The sequence below is a fragment of the Anser brachyrhynchus genome, assembly GCF_964034855.1.
Source record: "Anser brachyrhynchus genome assembly, contig: SCAFFOLD_47, whole genome shotgun sequence".
NCBI classification, from domain to species: Eukaryota; Metazoa; Chordata; class Aves; order Anseriformes; family Anatidae; genus Anser; species Anser brachyrhynchus.
In genome coordinates this window covers 775,946-793,678 of record NW_027663839.1, presented here as the reverse complement: position 1 = coordinate 793,678, position 17,733 = coordinate 775,946, and the positions used below count along the sequence as shown (strand labels likewise).

Here is a 17,733-nt window from a genome sequence, read left to right as displayed (position 1 = left end):
CAGCGCAATCCCCCTCAAGAGCCCATATCGACAGGGGGGTTTACGACCTCGATGTTGGATCAGGACATCCTAATGGTGCAGCCGCTATTAAGGGTTCGTTTGTTCAACGATTAACAGTCCTACGTGATCTGAGTTCAGACCGGAGCAATCCAGGTCGGTTTCTATCTATGACACACTCTCCCCAGTACGAAAGGACCGGGAAAGTGGGGCCAATACCACAAGCACGCCCCCCCCCTCTAAGCAGTGAAACCAACTAAACCGTGAAGAGGGCCTTCCCCCACCACTTTCAATCCTAGAAAAGGACCAGCTAGAGTGGCAGAGCCCGGCAAGTGCAGAAGGCTTAAGCCCTTTCCCCAGAGGTTCAAATCCTCTCCCTAGCTTCACCCATGATTCAAATAACAACACTAAGCTGCCTCATTATATCCCTCCTATACATCATCCCAATCCTGATTGCCGTAGCCTTCCTAACCCTAGTAGAACGGAAAATCCTAAGCTACATACAATCCCGCAAAGGCCCTAACGTTGTCGGGCCTTTTGGCCTACTTCAACCATTTGCGGACGGACTGAAACTATTTACCAAAGAGCCCATCCGACCCTCTACCTCTTCCCCACTTCTATTCATTCTGATACCAATACTAGCCCTTGTCCTAGCCCTCACCACTTGAGCACCACTACCACTCCCATTTCCCCTAGCAGATCTAAACCTCGGAGTTCTCTTCCTAATAGCCATGTCAAGCCTAGCCGTCTACTCAGTCCTATGATCAGGCTGAGCCTCGAACTCAAAATACGCACTAATCGGAGCCCTACGGGCAGTAGCACAGACCATTTCATACGAAGTGACACTGGCCATAATCCTGCTATCAATAATCATACTAAGCGGAAGCTACACACTCAGCTCCTTTGCCGTCGCACAGGAGCCTCTATACTTCATTTTCTCCTCATGACCCCTAGCAATAATATGATACGTATCCACCCTAGCAGAGACAAACCGAGCTCCTTTTGACCTCACAGAGGGTGAATCTGAGCTAGTCTCAGGGTTTAACGTTGAATACGCCGCAGGACCCTTCGCCTTATTCTTCCTAGCTGAATATGCGAACATTATGCTAATAAATACACTTACAGCCATCATATTCCTAAACCCAAGCGCCCTAGGGCCACCCACAGAACTATTCCCCGTCATCCTAGCCACAAAAGTCCTCCTACTATCTTCTGGTTTCTTATGGGTCCGAGCTTCATACCCACGATTCCGATATGACCAACTAATGCACCTACTATGAAAAAACTTCCTACCCCTCACACTAGCTCTGTGCCTCTGACACATCAGCATACCTATCTGCTATGCAGGCCTACCTCCTTACATAAGGAAATGTGCCTGAACTACAAAGGGTCACTATGATAAAGTGAACATAGAGGTATAACAGCCCTCTCATTTCCTGTTGACCTTAGAAAAGTAGGAATTGAACCCACACAAGAGAAATCAAAATTCTCCATACTTCCCTTATATTATTTTCTAGTAGAGTCAGCTAATCAAGCTATCGGGCCCATACCCCGAAAATGATGGTTTAACCCCCTCCTCTACTAATGAACCCTTACGCGACCCCAATCATAACCTTCAGCCTCATCTTGGGCACCACAATCACAATTTCCAGCAACCACTGAGTTCTGGCCTGGACAGGACTGGAGATCAACACACTAGCCATCATTCCCCTAATTGCCAAATCCCACCACCCACGAGCAGTAGAAGCCGCAACGAAATACTTCCTAACCCAAGCAGCTGCTTCCGCCCTGGTCCTATTCTCTAGCATAACCAATGCCTGAGTCACTGGCCAATGAGACATCACACAAATAAACCACCCAACCTCCTGTCTACTACTGACAGCAGCAATCGCTATTAAACTGGGCCTAGTGCCATTTCACTTCTGATTCCCAGAAGTACTACAAGGATCGCCACTAATAACAGCCCTGCTACTCTCGACCCTCATAAAATTCCCCCCACTAACCCTGCTCCTACTAACATCCAAATCCCTCGACCCAGCTCTACTCACCGCCATGGCCCTAGCCTCAACAGCACTAGGAGGCTGAATAGGACTGAACCAAACACAAACACGCAAAATCCTAGCCTTCTCGTCCATCTCCCACTTAGGCTGAATCGCCATCATCCTAGTTTACAGCCCCAAATTGGCCTTACTTACCTTCTACCTATACACAATCATAACATCAGCCGTATTCCTAGCCCTTAACAAAATCAAAGCCCTTAACCTATCCATGATCACAACCTCATGAACAAAAACCCCAGTGCTAAACGCCACCCTAATACTAGTACTTTTATCCCTAGCAGGCCTCCCCCCATTAACAGGCTTTATACCAAAGTGACTTATCATCCAAGAACTAACTAAACAGGAAATAACACCAGCAGCCATGGCAATTGCCATGCTATCACTGCTCAGCCTCTTCTTCTACCTACGCCTCGCATACCACTCAACAATTACCCTTCCCCCCAACTCCTCTAACCACATAAAACAATGATACACTAGCAAAGCCCCAAGCACACCTACTGCGGTCCTTGCCTCACTATCAATCCTCTTACTTCCCCTGTCCCCAATAATACATGCCATTGTCTAGAAACTTAGGATAACACCCCAAACCGAAGGCCTTCAAAGCCTTAAATAAGAGTTAAACCCTCTTAGTTTCTGCACATTAAGACTTACAGAATATTAACCTGTATCTTCTGAATGCAAGTCAGACGCTTTAATTAAGCTAAAGCCTCCCTAGACAGATGGGCTTCGATCCCACAAAACTCTAGTTAACAGCTAAATGCCTAAACCAATTGGCTTCTGCCTACAAAGACCCTGACGCACCCTAGTGCGCATCGATGAGCTTGCAACTCAACATGAATTTCACTACAGAGCCGATAAGAAGAGGAATTAAACCTCTGTAAAAAGGACTACAGCCTAACGCTTCAACACTCAGCCATCTTACCCGTCACCTTCATCAACCGATGACTATTTTCCACTAACCATAAGGATATTGGCACCCTGTACCTCATCTTCGGGGCATGAGCAGGAATAGTCGGCACCGCACTCAGCCTATTAATCCGCGCAGAACTAGGACAACCAGGAACTCTCCTAGGCGACGACAAAATTTACAATGTAATCGTTACCGCTCACGCCTTTGTAATAAGCTTCTTTATAGTCATACCCATCATGATCGGAGGATTCGGCAACTGAGTAGTCCCCCTCATAATCGGTGCCCCCGACATAGCATTCCCGCGAATAAACAACATAAGCTTTTGACTCCTCCCCCCATCATTCCTCCTCCTACTAGCCTCATCCACTGTAGAAGCTGGCGCCGGCACAGGCTGAACTGTCTACCCTCCCCTAGCAGGTGACCTTGCCCACGCCGGAGCTTCAGTAGACCTGGCTATCTTCTCACTCCACTTAGCCGGTATCTCCTCCATCCTTGGGGCCATCAACTTTATCACCACAGCCATCAACATAAAACCCCCCGCACTCTCACAATACCAAACCCCACTATTTGTCTGATCCGTACTAATTACCGCCATCCTACTCCTTCTATCACTCCCCGTACTCGCCGCCGGTATTACAATATTACTAACTGATCGAAACCTAAACACCACATTCTTCGACCCCGCTGGAGGAGGAGACCCAATCCTGTACCAACACCTATTCTGATTCTTCGGACACCCAGAAGTCTATATTCTGATCCTACCGGGGTTCGGAATCATCTCACACGTAGTCACGTACTACTCAGGCAAAAAGGAGCCCTTCGGCTACATGGGAATAGTCTGAGCCATACTATCCATCGGCTTCCTAGGATTCATCGTCTGAGCTCACCACATGTTTACAGTAGGAATAGACGTTGATACCCGAGCCTACTTTACATCAGCCACTATAATCATTGCCATCCCTACCGGAATCAAAGTATTTAGCTGACTAGCCACCCTGCACGGAGGAACAATCAAATGAGACCCCCCCCAATACTATGAGCTCTAGGATTTATCTTCCTATTTACCATCGGAGGATTAACAGGAATCGTTCTTGCAAACTCTTCCCTAGACATCGCCCTGCACGACACGTACTACGTAGTTGCCCACTTCCACTACGTCCTATCCATAGGCGCCGTCTTTGCCATTCTAGCAGGATTTACTCACTGATTCCCACTACTCACTGGGTTTACCCTACACCAAACATGAGCAAAAGCCCACTTCGGGGTAATATTTACAGGAGTAAACCTAACGTTCTTCCCCCAGCACTTCCTAGGCCTAGCAGGAATACCCCGACGATACTCGGACTATCCCGACGCCTACACACTATGAAACACCATTTCCTCCTAGTCCTAGGACTTAGAGAAACTCCAGTACTAAAAATAGTAAACACAAGCAATAATTTCATATACTTCACTCTCACTCACCACTCAACTATCAGCTAACCACACCCCCGTCCACATAGCTTAACACAAAGCATGGCACTGAAGTTGCCAAGATGGCATAAAACATGCCTGCGGACAAAAGACTTAGTCCTAACCTTACGGTTGGTTTTTGCTAAATATATACATGCAAGTATCCGCGCCCCAGTGTAAACGCCCTCGACCACCTACCCCCATACAGGCCTTGAGGAGCGGGTATCAGGCACACCCAAGTAGTAGCCCAAGACGCCTCGCTAAGCCACGCCCCCACGGGTATTCAGCAGTAATTAACATTAAGCAATGAGTGCAAACTTGACTTAGTTATAGCAACAGCCTAACTTCAAGGGTTGGTAAATCTTGTGCCAGCCACCGCGGTCATACAAGAAACCCAAATCAACCGTCCTATTGACACGGCGTAAAGAGTGGTAAAATGCCTATCCTAGCTAACTAAGATCAAAATGCAACTGAGCTGTCATAAGCCCAAGATGCACCTAAACACACCATTAAGATGATCTTAGGAACTAACGACTGATTTAAACCCACGAAAGCCAGGGCCCAAACTGGGATTAGATACCCCACTATGCCTGGCCCTAAATCTTGATACTTACTTTACCGAAGTATCCGCCAGAGAACTACGAGCACAAACGCTTAAAACTCTAAGGACTTGGCGGTGCCCCAAACCCACCTAGAGGAGCCTGTTCTACAATCGATAATCCCCGATTAACCCAACCACCCCTTGCCAACACAGCCTACATACCGCCGTCGCCAGCCCACCTCGAATGAGAGCACAACAGTGGACACAATAGCACCCCGCTAATAAGACAGGTCAAGGTATAGCCTATGGAGTGGAAGAAATGGGCTACATTCCCTATTCATAGGGCACACGGAAAGAAGCGTGAAACCACTTCTGGAAGGCGGATTTAGCAGTAAAGTGGGACAATAGAGCCTACTTTAAGCCGGCCCTGGGGCACGTACATGGTTAAACATGCCTGTTAGTAGTGTGGCGAGCCATAGTGGGAAGGCTAGGGCTATGTTCATAGATAGTTGGGTGGTTGGGGTGAATGTATATGGAAGGAGGCCTAGAAGGTTGATTGTAAGAAGTATGATTATTAGGGATGTAAATATTATGGCTCATTTGTGGCCATTTTTGTTGAGTGGGACTATTAGTTGTTTTGTGATTAGGTGAAGGAGTCATGTTTGGATAGTAGAAAGGCGGTTGTTGATTCATCGGTTGTTTGGGGACGGGAATAGTAGGGCTGGGAAGAGTAGGGATAGTAGGATTAAGGGGATGCCAAATAGATTGGGGCTGGAAAATTGGTCAAAGAAGCTTAGGTTCATGGTCAGGATCATGGTGTGGGTTTGGTAGTGAGGGAGGTCTTATTTGATGGGGGGTTGGTTGTGGTGAAGGCTAGTAGTTTTGGTTGGATGAGGAGTGCTAGGGTTAATCAGGTTATAATTATGATTGAAAATCATGGTGCGGGGTTAAGCTGTGGCATATCATTAAGGAGGGGGAAGTCCCTCTTTGGCTAGCTTAAAAGGCTAGTGCTGTTGCATAGCTTCTTAATGATTAGGATGATGATAGAAGGGACGATCAGGCCTCGAAATGTGGGAGTGGGGTTGATTCTACTACAGTAGGTATGTAGCTGTGATTAGCCCCGCAAATTTCTGAGCATTGTCCGTAAAAAATCCCAGGCCGGGTGGTAATGAATGAAGTTTGGTTTAGTCGGCCTGGGATTGCGTCTGTTTTAACTCCGAGCGTTGGGACTGCTCAGGAGTGGAGTACGTCTCCTGCAGTAATGATTACGCGGATGGGGGATTCTATTGGGATAACTACGCGGTGGTCAACTTCTAGCAGTCGGAAGTGGCCGTTGGGTAAGTCTGGGGTGGGCACTATGTAGGAGTCGAATGATAGGTCTTTGAAGTCTGTGTATTCGTAGCTTCAGTATCATTGGTGGCCGATGGCTTTTAGGGTGAGGTCTGGTTCGTCGATTTCGTCCATTATGTAGAGGATTTGTAGGGATGGGAGGGCGAGGAGTACCAGGACGATAGCAGGTAGGATTGTCCAGATCAGCTCTACTTCTTGGGCGTCTACAGCATTGGACGAGAGTTTTTCTGTTAGTATGTGGGCTAAAAGGTAGAGAACTAGGCTGCAGATAGCTAGGGCAACGATTAGGGCGTGGTCGTGGAATTCAACGAGTTCTTCTATGATGGGTGATGAGGCGTCTTGGAATCCTAGTTGGGAGTGGTTGGCCACATGAGATGTACAGGATTTTTACCTGTGATTTAGTCTTGACAAGGCTATGTAATTGGTTTACTAACGTCTCATAAGAAAGAAGCATGAGCGGTTAACCTCCTGGGAGACCCAGAAAACTTCACCCCAGCAAACCCGCTAGTAACCCCACCACACATCAAGCCAGAATGATACTTCCTATTCGCCTACGCCATCCTACGTTCAATCCCAAATAAACTAGGAGGCGTATTAGCACTGGCCGCCTCCGTACTGATCCTATTCCTAATCCCATTCCTGCACAAATCAAAACAACGAGCAATAACATTCCGACCACTCTCCCAGCTCCTATTCTGAGTACTAGTCGCCGACCTCCTCGTCCTAACATGAGTAGGAAGCCAACCCGTCGAACACCCATTCATCATCATCGGCCAACTCGCTTCAATCGCCTACTTCACTATCCTCCTATTTCTCCTCCCCGCCGCAAGCGCCCTAGAAAACAAAATACTCAACTGCTAAATACTCTAATAGTTTATAAAAACATTGGTCTTGTAAACCAAAGATTGAAGACTTACCACTTCTTAGAGTACCCCAAACTCAGAAAAAAAGGACTCAAACCTTTATCTCCAGCTCCCAAAGCTGGCATTTTCAATAAACTATTCTCTGACCCTAACCCCTAAACCGCCCGAATAGCACCCCGCGACAACCCCCGCACAAGCTCCAATACAACAAACAAAGTCAACAACAGCCCCCAACCCGCCACTAAAAACATCCCTGCCCCATGTGAATAAAACATGGAAACTCCACTAAAATCCGACCGAACAACAAACACCCCAACATTATTCACAGTAGAAACCCCGAACTTCCAAGCCCCCATAAACCCCCCAAACACCAACCCCCCAAAAACAATTGCCACAAACGCTACTGCACATCCAATCACCCGTCAATCCCCCCAAGCCCCAGGGAAAGGCTCCGCTGCTAAAGCTACTGAATAAACAAACACCACCAGCATACCCCCCAAATACACCATAAACAGCACTAAAGCCACGAACGAAACCCCAAGGCCCAGCAACCACCCGCACCCCGCCACAGACGCTAACACCAAACCAACAACCCCATAATACGGCGAAGGATTCGACGCCACACCCAAAACACCCACCGCAAAGCAAATCCCTAAAAAAAACATAAAATAAGTCATTATTCCTGCCCGGACACTACCCGAGGCCTGCGGCTCGAAAAGCCGCCATTGTTCTCAACTACAGGAACTAACCGCAAGCCCCCAATAATTCTACCCCATCTATGCCATTATGCTTAACCCCCCCCCCCCTCCCCCCCCGAGGCGGGGGTATTTGGTTATGCATATTCGTGCATAAATTTATATACCCCATATACATACATACTATAGTACCAGTAATATACATTATATACGGACTATCTTATAAGCAGGTGCTAAACCCATACATGTACACGGCCATTAAACCCTTAAACACACTCCTACCAAACCACCCGGCATGAATGTTCTAGGACCATACCCCACAACACCCAATACAACTCCACTCAAGCGCATAACAAGACCCCATTTTAATGAATGCTCACAGGACATGCTCCAACAACAACTCTCCACCACATATCTCATGCAGTTCGTATCAGACGGATTTATTAATCGTACTCCTCACGTGAAATCAGCAACCCGTTGCACATAATGTCCGGTATGACTAGCTTCAGGCCCATACGTTCCCCCTAAACCCCTCGCCCTCCTCACATTTTTGCGCCTCTGGTTCCTCGGTCAGGGCCATCCATTGGGTTCACTCACCCCTCCTTGCCCTTCAAAGTGGCATCTGTGAGTACTTTCACCTTCTCAATGCGTAATCGCGGCATGTTCCAGCTTTTTGGCGCCTCTGGTTCCTCTTATTTTTTCCGGGGTTACCTCACAGGTGGCTATTCCCAGTGATCTCGGGGGTCCCACAATCTAAGCCTGGACACACCTGCCTCACGGCCTATCCTATATTTCAAGGGTCCCTCGATGAGACGGTTGGCGTATATGGGGAATCATCCTGACACTGATGCACTTTGACCACATTCAGTTAATGTTACCTCCACCCTCCGGGTTAAATGGGGCTATTGGATGAATGCTCGTTGGACATAGCACAAAACAACAAATCATTAAGCGCAACCCCTGCGCTTCACAAACTAAACCAGTAAACTTTCGCTAACCACCATGTAGCATAAACCTTCATCGCCCAATCCCAGCAAACTACCTCTAAAACTCCATTAATCATCCCTTCCATGACATCATCGGAACGATGTACATATACACACAAACACATACAAAATAACTTAAACTTATTAGAGAAACTCCAGTACTAAAAATAGTAAACACAAGCAATAATTTCATATACTTCACTCTCACTCACCACTCAACTATCAGCTAACCACACCCCCGTCCACATAGCTTAACACAAAGCATGGCACTGAAGTTGCCAAGATGGCATAAAACATGCCTGCGGACAAAAGACTTAGTCCTAACCTTACGGTTGGTTTTTGCTAAATATATACATGCAAGTATCCGCGCCCCAGTGTAAACGCCCTCGACCACCTACCCCCATACAGGCCTTGAGGAGCGGGTATCAGGCACACCCAAGTAGTAGCCCAAGACGCCTCGCTAAGCCACGCCCCCACGGGTATTCAGCAGTAATTAACATTAAGCAATGAGTGCAAACTTGACTTAGTTATAGCAACAGCCTAACTTCAAGGGTTGGTAAATCTTGTGCCAGCCACCGCGGTCATACAAGAAACCCAAATCAACCGTCCTATTGACACGGCGTAAAGAGTGGTAAAATGCCTATCCTAGCTAACTAAGATCAAAATGCAACTGAGCTGTCATAAGCCCAAGATGCACCTAAACACACCATTAAGATGATCTTAGGAACTAACGACTGATTTAAACCCACGAAAGCCAGGGCCCAAACTGGGATTAGATACCCCACTATGCCTGGCCCTAAATCTTGATACTTACTTTACCGAAGTATCCGCCAGAGAACTACGAGCACAAACGCTTAAAACTCTAAGGACTTGGCGGTGCCCCAAACCCACCTAGAGGAGCCTGTTCTACAATCGATAATCCCCGATTAACCCAACCACCCCTTGCCAACACAGCCTACATACCGCCGTCGCCAGCCCACCTCGAATGAGAGCACAACAGTGGACACAATAGCACCCCGCTAATAAGACAGGTCAAGGTATAGCCTATGGAGTGGAAGAAATGGGCTACATTCCCTATTCATAGGGCACACGGAAAGAAGCGTGAAACCACTTCTGGAAGGCGGATTTAGCAGTAAAGTGGGACAATAGAGCCTACTTTAAGCCGGCCCTGGGGCACGTACATGGTTAAACATGCCTGTTAGTAGTGTGGCGAGCCATAGTGGGAAGGCTAGGGCTATCTTCATAGATAGTTGGGTGGTTGGGGTGAATGTATATGGAAGGAGGCCTAGAAGGTTGATTGTAAGAAGTATGATTATTAGGGATGTAAATATTATGGCTCATTTGTGGCCATTTTTGTTGAGTGGGACTATTAGTTGTTTTGTGATTAGGTGAAGGAGTCATGTTTGGATAGTAGAAAGGTGGTTGTTGATTCATCGGTTGTTTGGGGACGGGAATAGTAGGGCTGGGAAGAGTAGGGATAGTAGGATTAAGGGGATGCCAAATAGATTGGGGCTGGAAAATTGGTCAAAGAAGCTTAGGTTCATGGTCAGGATCATGGTGTGGGTTTGGTAGTGAGGGAGGTCTTATTTGATGGGGGGTTGGTTGTGGTGAAGGCTAGTAGTTTTGGTTGGATGAGGAGTGCTAGGGTTAATCAGGTTATAATTATGATTGAAAATCATGGTGCGGGGTTAAGCTGTGGCATATCATTAAGGAGGGGGAAGTCCCTCTTTGGCTAGCTTAAAAGGCTAGTGCTGTTGCATAGCTTCTTAATGATTAGGATGATGATAGAAGGGACGATCAGGCCTCGAAATGTGGGAGTGGGGTTGATTCTACTACAGTAGGTATGTAGCTGTGATTAGCCCCGCAAATTTCTGAGCATTGTCCGTAAAAAATCCCAGGCCGGGTGGTAATGAATGAAGTTTGGTTTAGTCGGCCTGGGATTGCGTCTGTTTTAACTCCGAGCGTTGGGACGGCTCAGGAGTGGAGTACGTCTCCTGCAGTAATGATCACGCGGATGGGGGATTCTATTGGGATAACTACGCGGTGGTCAACTTCTAGCAGTCGGAAGTGGCCGTTGGGTAAGTCTGGGGTGGGCACTATGTAGGAGTCGAATGATAGGTCTTTGAAGTCTGTGTATTCGTAGCTTCAGTATCATTGGTGGCCGATGGCTTTTAGGGTGAGGTCTGGTTCGTCGATTTCGTCCATTATGTAGAGGATTTGTAGGGATGGGAGGGCGAGGAGTACCAGGACGATAGCAGGTAGGATTGTCCAGATCAGCTCTACTTCTTGGGCGTCTACAGCATTGGACGAGAGTTTTTCTGTTAGTATGTGGGCTAAAAGGTAGAGAACTAGGCTGCAGATAGCTAGGGCAACGATTAGGGCGTGGTCGTGGAATTCAACGAGTTCTTCTATGATGGGTGATGAGGCGTCTTGGAATCCTAGTTGGGAGTGGTTGGCCACATGAGATGTACAGGATTTTTACCTGTGATTTAGTCTTGACAAGGCTATGTAATTGGTTTACTAACGTCTCATAAGAAAGAAGCATGAGCGGTTAACCTCCTGGGAGACCCAGAAAACTTCACCCCAGCAAACCCGCTAGTAACCCCACCACACATCAAGCCAGAATGATACTTCCTATTCGCCTACGCCATCCTACGTTCAATCCCAAATAAACTAGGAGGCGTATTAGCACTGGCCGCCTCCGTACTGATCCTATTCCTAATCCCATTCCTGCACAAATCAAAACAACGAGCAATAACATTCCGACCACTCTCCCAGCTCCTATTCTGAGTACTAGTCGCCGACCTCCTCGTCCTAACATGAGTAGGAAGCCAACCCGTCGAACACCCATTCATCATCATCGGCCAACTCGCTTCAATCGCCTACTTCACTATCCTCCTATTTCTCCTCCCCGCCGCAAGCGCCCTAGAAAACAAAATACTCAACTGCTAAATACTCTAATAGTTTATAAAAACATTGGTCTTGTAAACCAAAGATTGAAGACTTACCACTTCTTAGAGTACCCCAAACTCAGAAAAAAAGGACTCAAACCTTTATCTCCAGCTCCCAAAGCTGGCATTTTCAATAAACTATTCTCTGACCCTAACCCCTAAACCGCCCGAATAGCACCCCGCGACAACCCCCGCACAAGCTCCAATACAACAAACAAAGTCAACAACAGCCCCCAACCCGCCACTAAAAACATCCCTGCCCCATGTGAATAAAACATGGAAACTCCACTAAAATCCGACCGAACAACAAACACCCCAACATTATTCACAGTAGAAACCCCGAACTTCCAAGCCCCCATAAACCCCCCAAACACCAACCCCCCAAAAACAATTGCCACAAACGCTACTGCACATCCAATCACCCGTCAATCCCCCCAAGCCCCAGGGAAAGGCTCCGCTGCTAAAGCTACTGAATAAACAAACACCACCAGCATACCCCCCAAATACACCATAAACAGCACTAAAGCCACGAACGAAACCCCAAGGCCCAGCAACCACCCGCACCCCGCCACAGACGCTAACACCAAACCAACAACCCCATAATACGGCGAAGGATTCGACGCCACACCCAAAACACCCACCGCAAAGCAAATCCCTAAAAAAAACATAAAATAAGTCATTATTCCTGCCCGGACACTACCCGAGGCCTGCGGCTCGAAAAGCCGCCATTGTTCTCAACTACAGGAACTAACCGCAAGCCCCCAATAATTCTACCCCATCTATGCCATTATGCTTAACCCCCCCCCCCTCCCCCCCCGAGGCGGGGGTATTTGGTTATGCATATTCGTGCATAAATTTATATACCCCATATACATACATACTATAGTACCAGTAATATACATTATATACGGACTATCTTATAAGCAGGTGCTAAACCCATACATGTACACGGCCATTAAACCCTTAAACACACTCCTACCAAACCACCCGGCATGAATGTTCTAGGACCATACCCCACAACACCCAATACAACTCCACTCAAGCGCATAACAAGACCCCATTTTAATGAATGCTCACAGGACATGCTCCAACAACAACTCTCCACCACATATCTCATGCAGTTCGTATCAGACGGATTTATTAATCGTACTCCTCACGTGAAATCAGCAACCCGTTGCACATAATGTCCGGTATGACTAGCTTCAGGCCCATACGTTCCCCCTAAACCCCTCGCCCTCCTCACATTTTTGCGCCTCTGGTTCCTCGGTCAGGGCCATCCATTGGGTTCACTCACCCCTCCTTGCCCTTCAAAGTGGCATCTGTGAGTACTTTCACCTTCTCAATGCGTAATCGCGGCATGTTCCAGCTTTTTGGCGCCTCTGGTTCCTCTTATTTTTTCCGGGGTTACCTCACAGGTGGCTATTCCCAGTGATCTCGGGGGTCCCACAATCTAAGCCTGGACACACCTGCCTCACGGCCTATCCTATATTTCAAGGGTCCCTCGATGAGACGGTTGGCGTATATGGGGAATCATCCTGACACTGATGCACTTTGACCACATTCAGTTAATGTTACCTCCACCCTCCGGGTTAAATGGGGCTATTGGATGAATGCTCGTTGGACATAGCACAAAACAACAAATCATTAAGCGCAACCCCTGCGCTTCACAAACTAAACCAGTAAACTTTCGCTAACCACCATGTAGCATAAACCTTCATCGCCCAATCCCAGCAAACTACCTCTAAAACTCCATTAATCATCCCTTCCATGACATCATCGGAACGATGTACATATACACACAAACACATACAAAATAACTTAAACTTATTAGAGAAACTCCAGTACTAAAAATAGTAAACACAAGCAATAATTTCATATACTTCACTCTCACTCACCACTCAACTATCAGCTAACCACACCCCCGTCCACATAGCTTAACACAAAGCATGGCACTGAAGTTGCCAAGATGGCATAAAACATGCCTGCGGACAAAAGACTTAGTCCTAACCTTACGGTTGGTTTTTGCTAAATATATACATGCAAGTATCCGCGCCCCAGTGTAAACGCCCTCGACCACCTACCCCCATACAGGCCTTGAGGAGCGGGTATCAGGCACACCCAAGTAGTAGCCCAAAACGCCTCGCTAAGCCACGCCCCCACGGGTATTCAGCAGTAATTAACATTAAGCAATGAGTGCAAACTTGACTTAGTTATAGCAACAGCCTAACTTCAAGGGTTGGTAAATCTTGTGCCAGCCACCGCGGTCATACAAGAAACCCAAATCAACCGTCCTATTGACACGGCGTAAAGAGTGGTAAAATGCCTATCCTAGCTAACTAAGATCAAAATGCAACTAAGCTGTCATAAGCCCAAGATGCACCTAAACACACCATTAAGATGATCTTAGGAACTAACGACTGATTTAAACCCATGAAAGCCAGGGCCCAAACTGGGATTAGATACCCCACTATGCCTGGCCCTAAATCTTGATACTTACTTTACCGAAGTATCCGCCAGAGAACTACGAGCACAAACGCTTAAAACTCTAAGGACTTGGCGGTGCCCCAAACCCACCTAGAGGAGCCTGTTCTACAATCGATAATCCCCGATTAACCCAACCACCCCTTGCCAACACAGCCTACATACCGCCGTCGCCAGCCCACCTCGAATGAGAGCACAACAGTGGACACAATAGCACCCCGCTAATAAGACAGGTCAAGGTATAGCCTATGGAGTGGAAGAAATGGGCTACATTCCCTATTCATAGGGCACACGGAAAGAAGCGTGAAACCACTTCTGGAAGGCGGATTTAGCAGTAAAGTGGGACAATAGAGCCTACTTTAAGCCGGCCCTGGGGCACGTACATGGTTAAACATGCCTGTTAGTAGTGTGGCGAGCCATAGTGGGAAGGCTAGGGCTATGTTCATAGATAGTTGGGTGGTTGGGGTGAATGTATATGGAAGGAGGCCTAGAAGGTTGATTGTAAGAAGTATGATTATTAGGGATGTAAATATTATGGCTCATTTGTGGCCATTTTTGTTGAGTGGGACTATTAGTTGTTTTGTGATTAGGTGAAGGAGTCATGTTTGGATAGTAGAAAGGCGGTTGTTGATTCATCGGTTGTTTGGGGACGGGAATAGTAGGGCTGGGAAGAGTAGGGATAGTAGGATTAAGGGGATGCCAAATAGATTGGGGCTGGAAAATTGGTCAAAGAAGCTTAGGTTCATGGTCAGGATCATGGTGTGGGTTTGGTAGTGAGGGAGGTCTTATTTGATGGGGGGTTGGTTGTGGTGAAGGCTAGTAGTTTTGGTTGGATGAGGAGTGCTAGGGTTAATCAGGTTATAATTATGATTGAAAATCATGGTGCGGGGTTAAGCTGTGGCATATCATTAAGGAGGGGGAAGTCCCTCTTTGGCTAGCTTAAAAGGCTAGTGCTGTTGCATAGCTTCTTAATGATTAGGATGATGATAGAAGGGACGATCAGGCCTCGAAATGTGGGAGTGGGGTTGATTCTACTACAATGGGTATGTAGCTGTGATTAGCCCCGCAAATTTCTGAGCATTGTCCGTAAAAAATCCCAGGCCGGGTGGTAATGAATGAAGTTTGGTTTAGTCGGCCTGGGATTGCGTCTGTTTTAACTCCGAGCGTTGGGACTGCTCAGGAGTGGAGTACGTCTCCTGCAGTAATGATTACGCGGATGGGGGATTCTATTGGGATAACTACGCGGTGGTCAACTTCTAGCAGTCGGAAGTGGCCGTTGGGTAAGTCTGGGGTGGGCACTATGTAGGAGTCGAATGATAGGTCTTTGAAGTCTGTGTATTCGTAGCTTCAGTATCATTGGTGGCCGATGGCTTTTAGGGTGAGGTCTGGTTCGTCGATTTTGTCCATTATGTAGAGGATTTGTAGGGATGGGAGGGCGAGGAGTACCAGGACGATAGCAGGTAGGATTGTCCAGATCAGCTCTACTTCTTGGGCGTCTACAGCATTGGACGAGAGTTTTTCTGTTAGTATGTGGGCTAAAAGGTAGAGAACTAGGCTGCAGATAGCTAGGGCAACGATTAGGGCGTGGTCGTGGAATTCAACGAGTTCTTCTATGATGGGTGATGAGGCGTCTTGGAATCCTAGTTGGGAGTGGTTGGCCACATGAGATGTACAGGATTTTTACCTGTGATTTAGTCTTGACAAGGCTATGTAATTGGTTTACTAACGTCTCATAAGAAAGAAGCATGAGCGGTTAACCTCCTGGGAGACCCAGAAAACTTCACCCCAGCAAACCCGCTAGTAACCCCACCACACATCAAGCCAGAATGATAGTTCCTATTCGCCTACGCCATCCTACGTTCAATCCCAAATAAACTAGGAGGCGTATTAGCACTGGCCGCCTCCGTACTGATCCTATTCCTAATCCCATTCCTGCACAAATCAAAACAACGAGCAATAACATTCCGACCACTCTCCCAGCTCCTATTCTGAGTACTAGTCGCCGACCTCCTCGTCCTAACATGAGTAGGAAGCCAACCCGTCGAACACCCATTCATCATCATCGGCCAACTCGCTTCAATCGCCTACTTCACTATCCTCCTATTTCTCCTCCCCGCCGCAAGCGCCCTAGAAAACAAAATACTCAACTGCTAAATACTCTAATAGTTTATAAAAACATTGGTCTTGTAAACCAAAGATTGAAGACTTACCACTTCTTAGAGTACCCCAAACTCAGAAAAAAAGGACTCAAACCTTTATCTCCAGCTCCCAAAGCTGGCATTTTCAATAAACTATTCTCTGACCCTAACCCCTAAACCGCCCGAATAGCACCCCGCGACAACCCCCGCACAAGCTCCAATACAACAAACAAAGTCAACAACAGCCCCCAACCCGCCACTAAAAACATCCCTGCCCCATGTGAATAAAACATGGAAACTCCACTAAAATCCGACCGAACAACAAACACCCCAACATTATTCACAGTAGAAACCCCGAACTTCCAAGCCCCCATAAACCCCCCAAACACCAACCCCCCAAAAACAATTGCCACAAACGCTACTGCACATCCAATCACCCGTCAATCCCCCCAAGCCCCAGGGAAAGGCTCCGCTGCTAAAGCTACTGAATAAACAAACACCACCAGCATACCCCCCAAATACACCATAAACAGCACTAAAGCCACGAACGAAACCCCAAGGCCCAGCAACCACCCGCACCCCGCCACAGACGCTAACACCAAACCAACAACCCCATAATACGGCGAAGGATTCGACGCCACACCCAAAACACCCACCGCAAAGCAAATCCCTAAAAAAAACATAAAATAAGTCATTATTCCTGCCCGGACACTACCCGAGGCCTGCGGCTCGAAAAGCCGCCATTGTTCTCAACTACAGGAACTAACCGCAAGCCCCCAATAATTCTACCCCATCTATGCCATTATGCTTAACCCCCCCCCCCCTCCCCCCCCGAGGCGGGGGTATTTGGTTATGCATATTCGTGCATAAATTTATATACCCCATATACATACATACTATAGTACCAGTAATATACATTATATACGGACTATCTTATAAGCAGGTGCTAAACCCATACATGTACACGGCCATTAAACCCTTAAACACACTCCTACCAAACCACCCGGCATGAATGTTCTAGGACCATACCCCACAACACCCAATACAACTCCACTCAAGCGCATAACAAGACCCCATTTTAATGAATGCTCACAGGACATGCTCCAACAACAACTCTCCACCACATATCTCATGCAGTTCGTATCAGACGGATTTATTAATCGTACTCCTCACGTGAAATCAGCAACCCGTTGCACATAATGTCCGGTATGACTAGCTTCAGGCCCATACGTTCCCCCTAAACCCCTCGCCCTCCTCACATTTTTGCGCCTCTGGTTCCTCGGTCAGGGCCATCCATTGGGTTCACTCA

General features: G+C 47.4%; 2 long non-coding RNA genes across 2 annotated transcripts in view; both read left to right on the top strand.

Annotated features, from left to right (window-relative positions):
* The window catches only part of LOC308186755, a 292,627-nt gene extending 291,114 nt beyond the window's left edge, over window positions 1-1,513 (top strand). The window contains exon 2 of the long non-coding RNA XR_013944251.1: window positions 1,411-1,513. This is a non-coding gene — a long non-coding RNA (uncharacterized lncRNA). The remainder of the gene's footprint in view (window positions 1-1,410) is intronic.
* An 8,570-nt stretch (window positions 1,514-10,083) lies between these two features.
* LOC308186754 lies at window positions 10,084-16,017 on the top strand. The gene is made up of 2 exons (XR_013944250.1): window positions 10,084-10,334; window positions 14,796-16,017. It is a non-coding gene; the product is annotated as an uncharacterized lncRNA (long non-coding RNA).
* The last annotated feature ends 1,716 nt before the right edge of the window (window positions 16,018-17,733 follow it).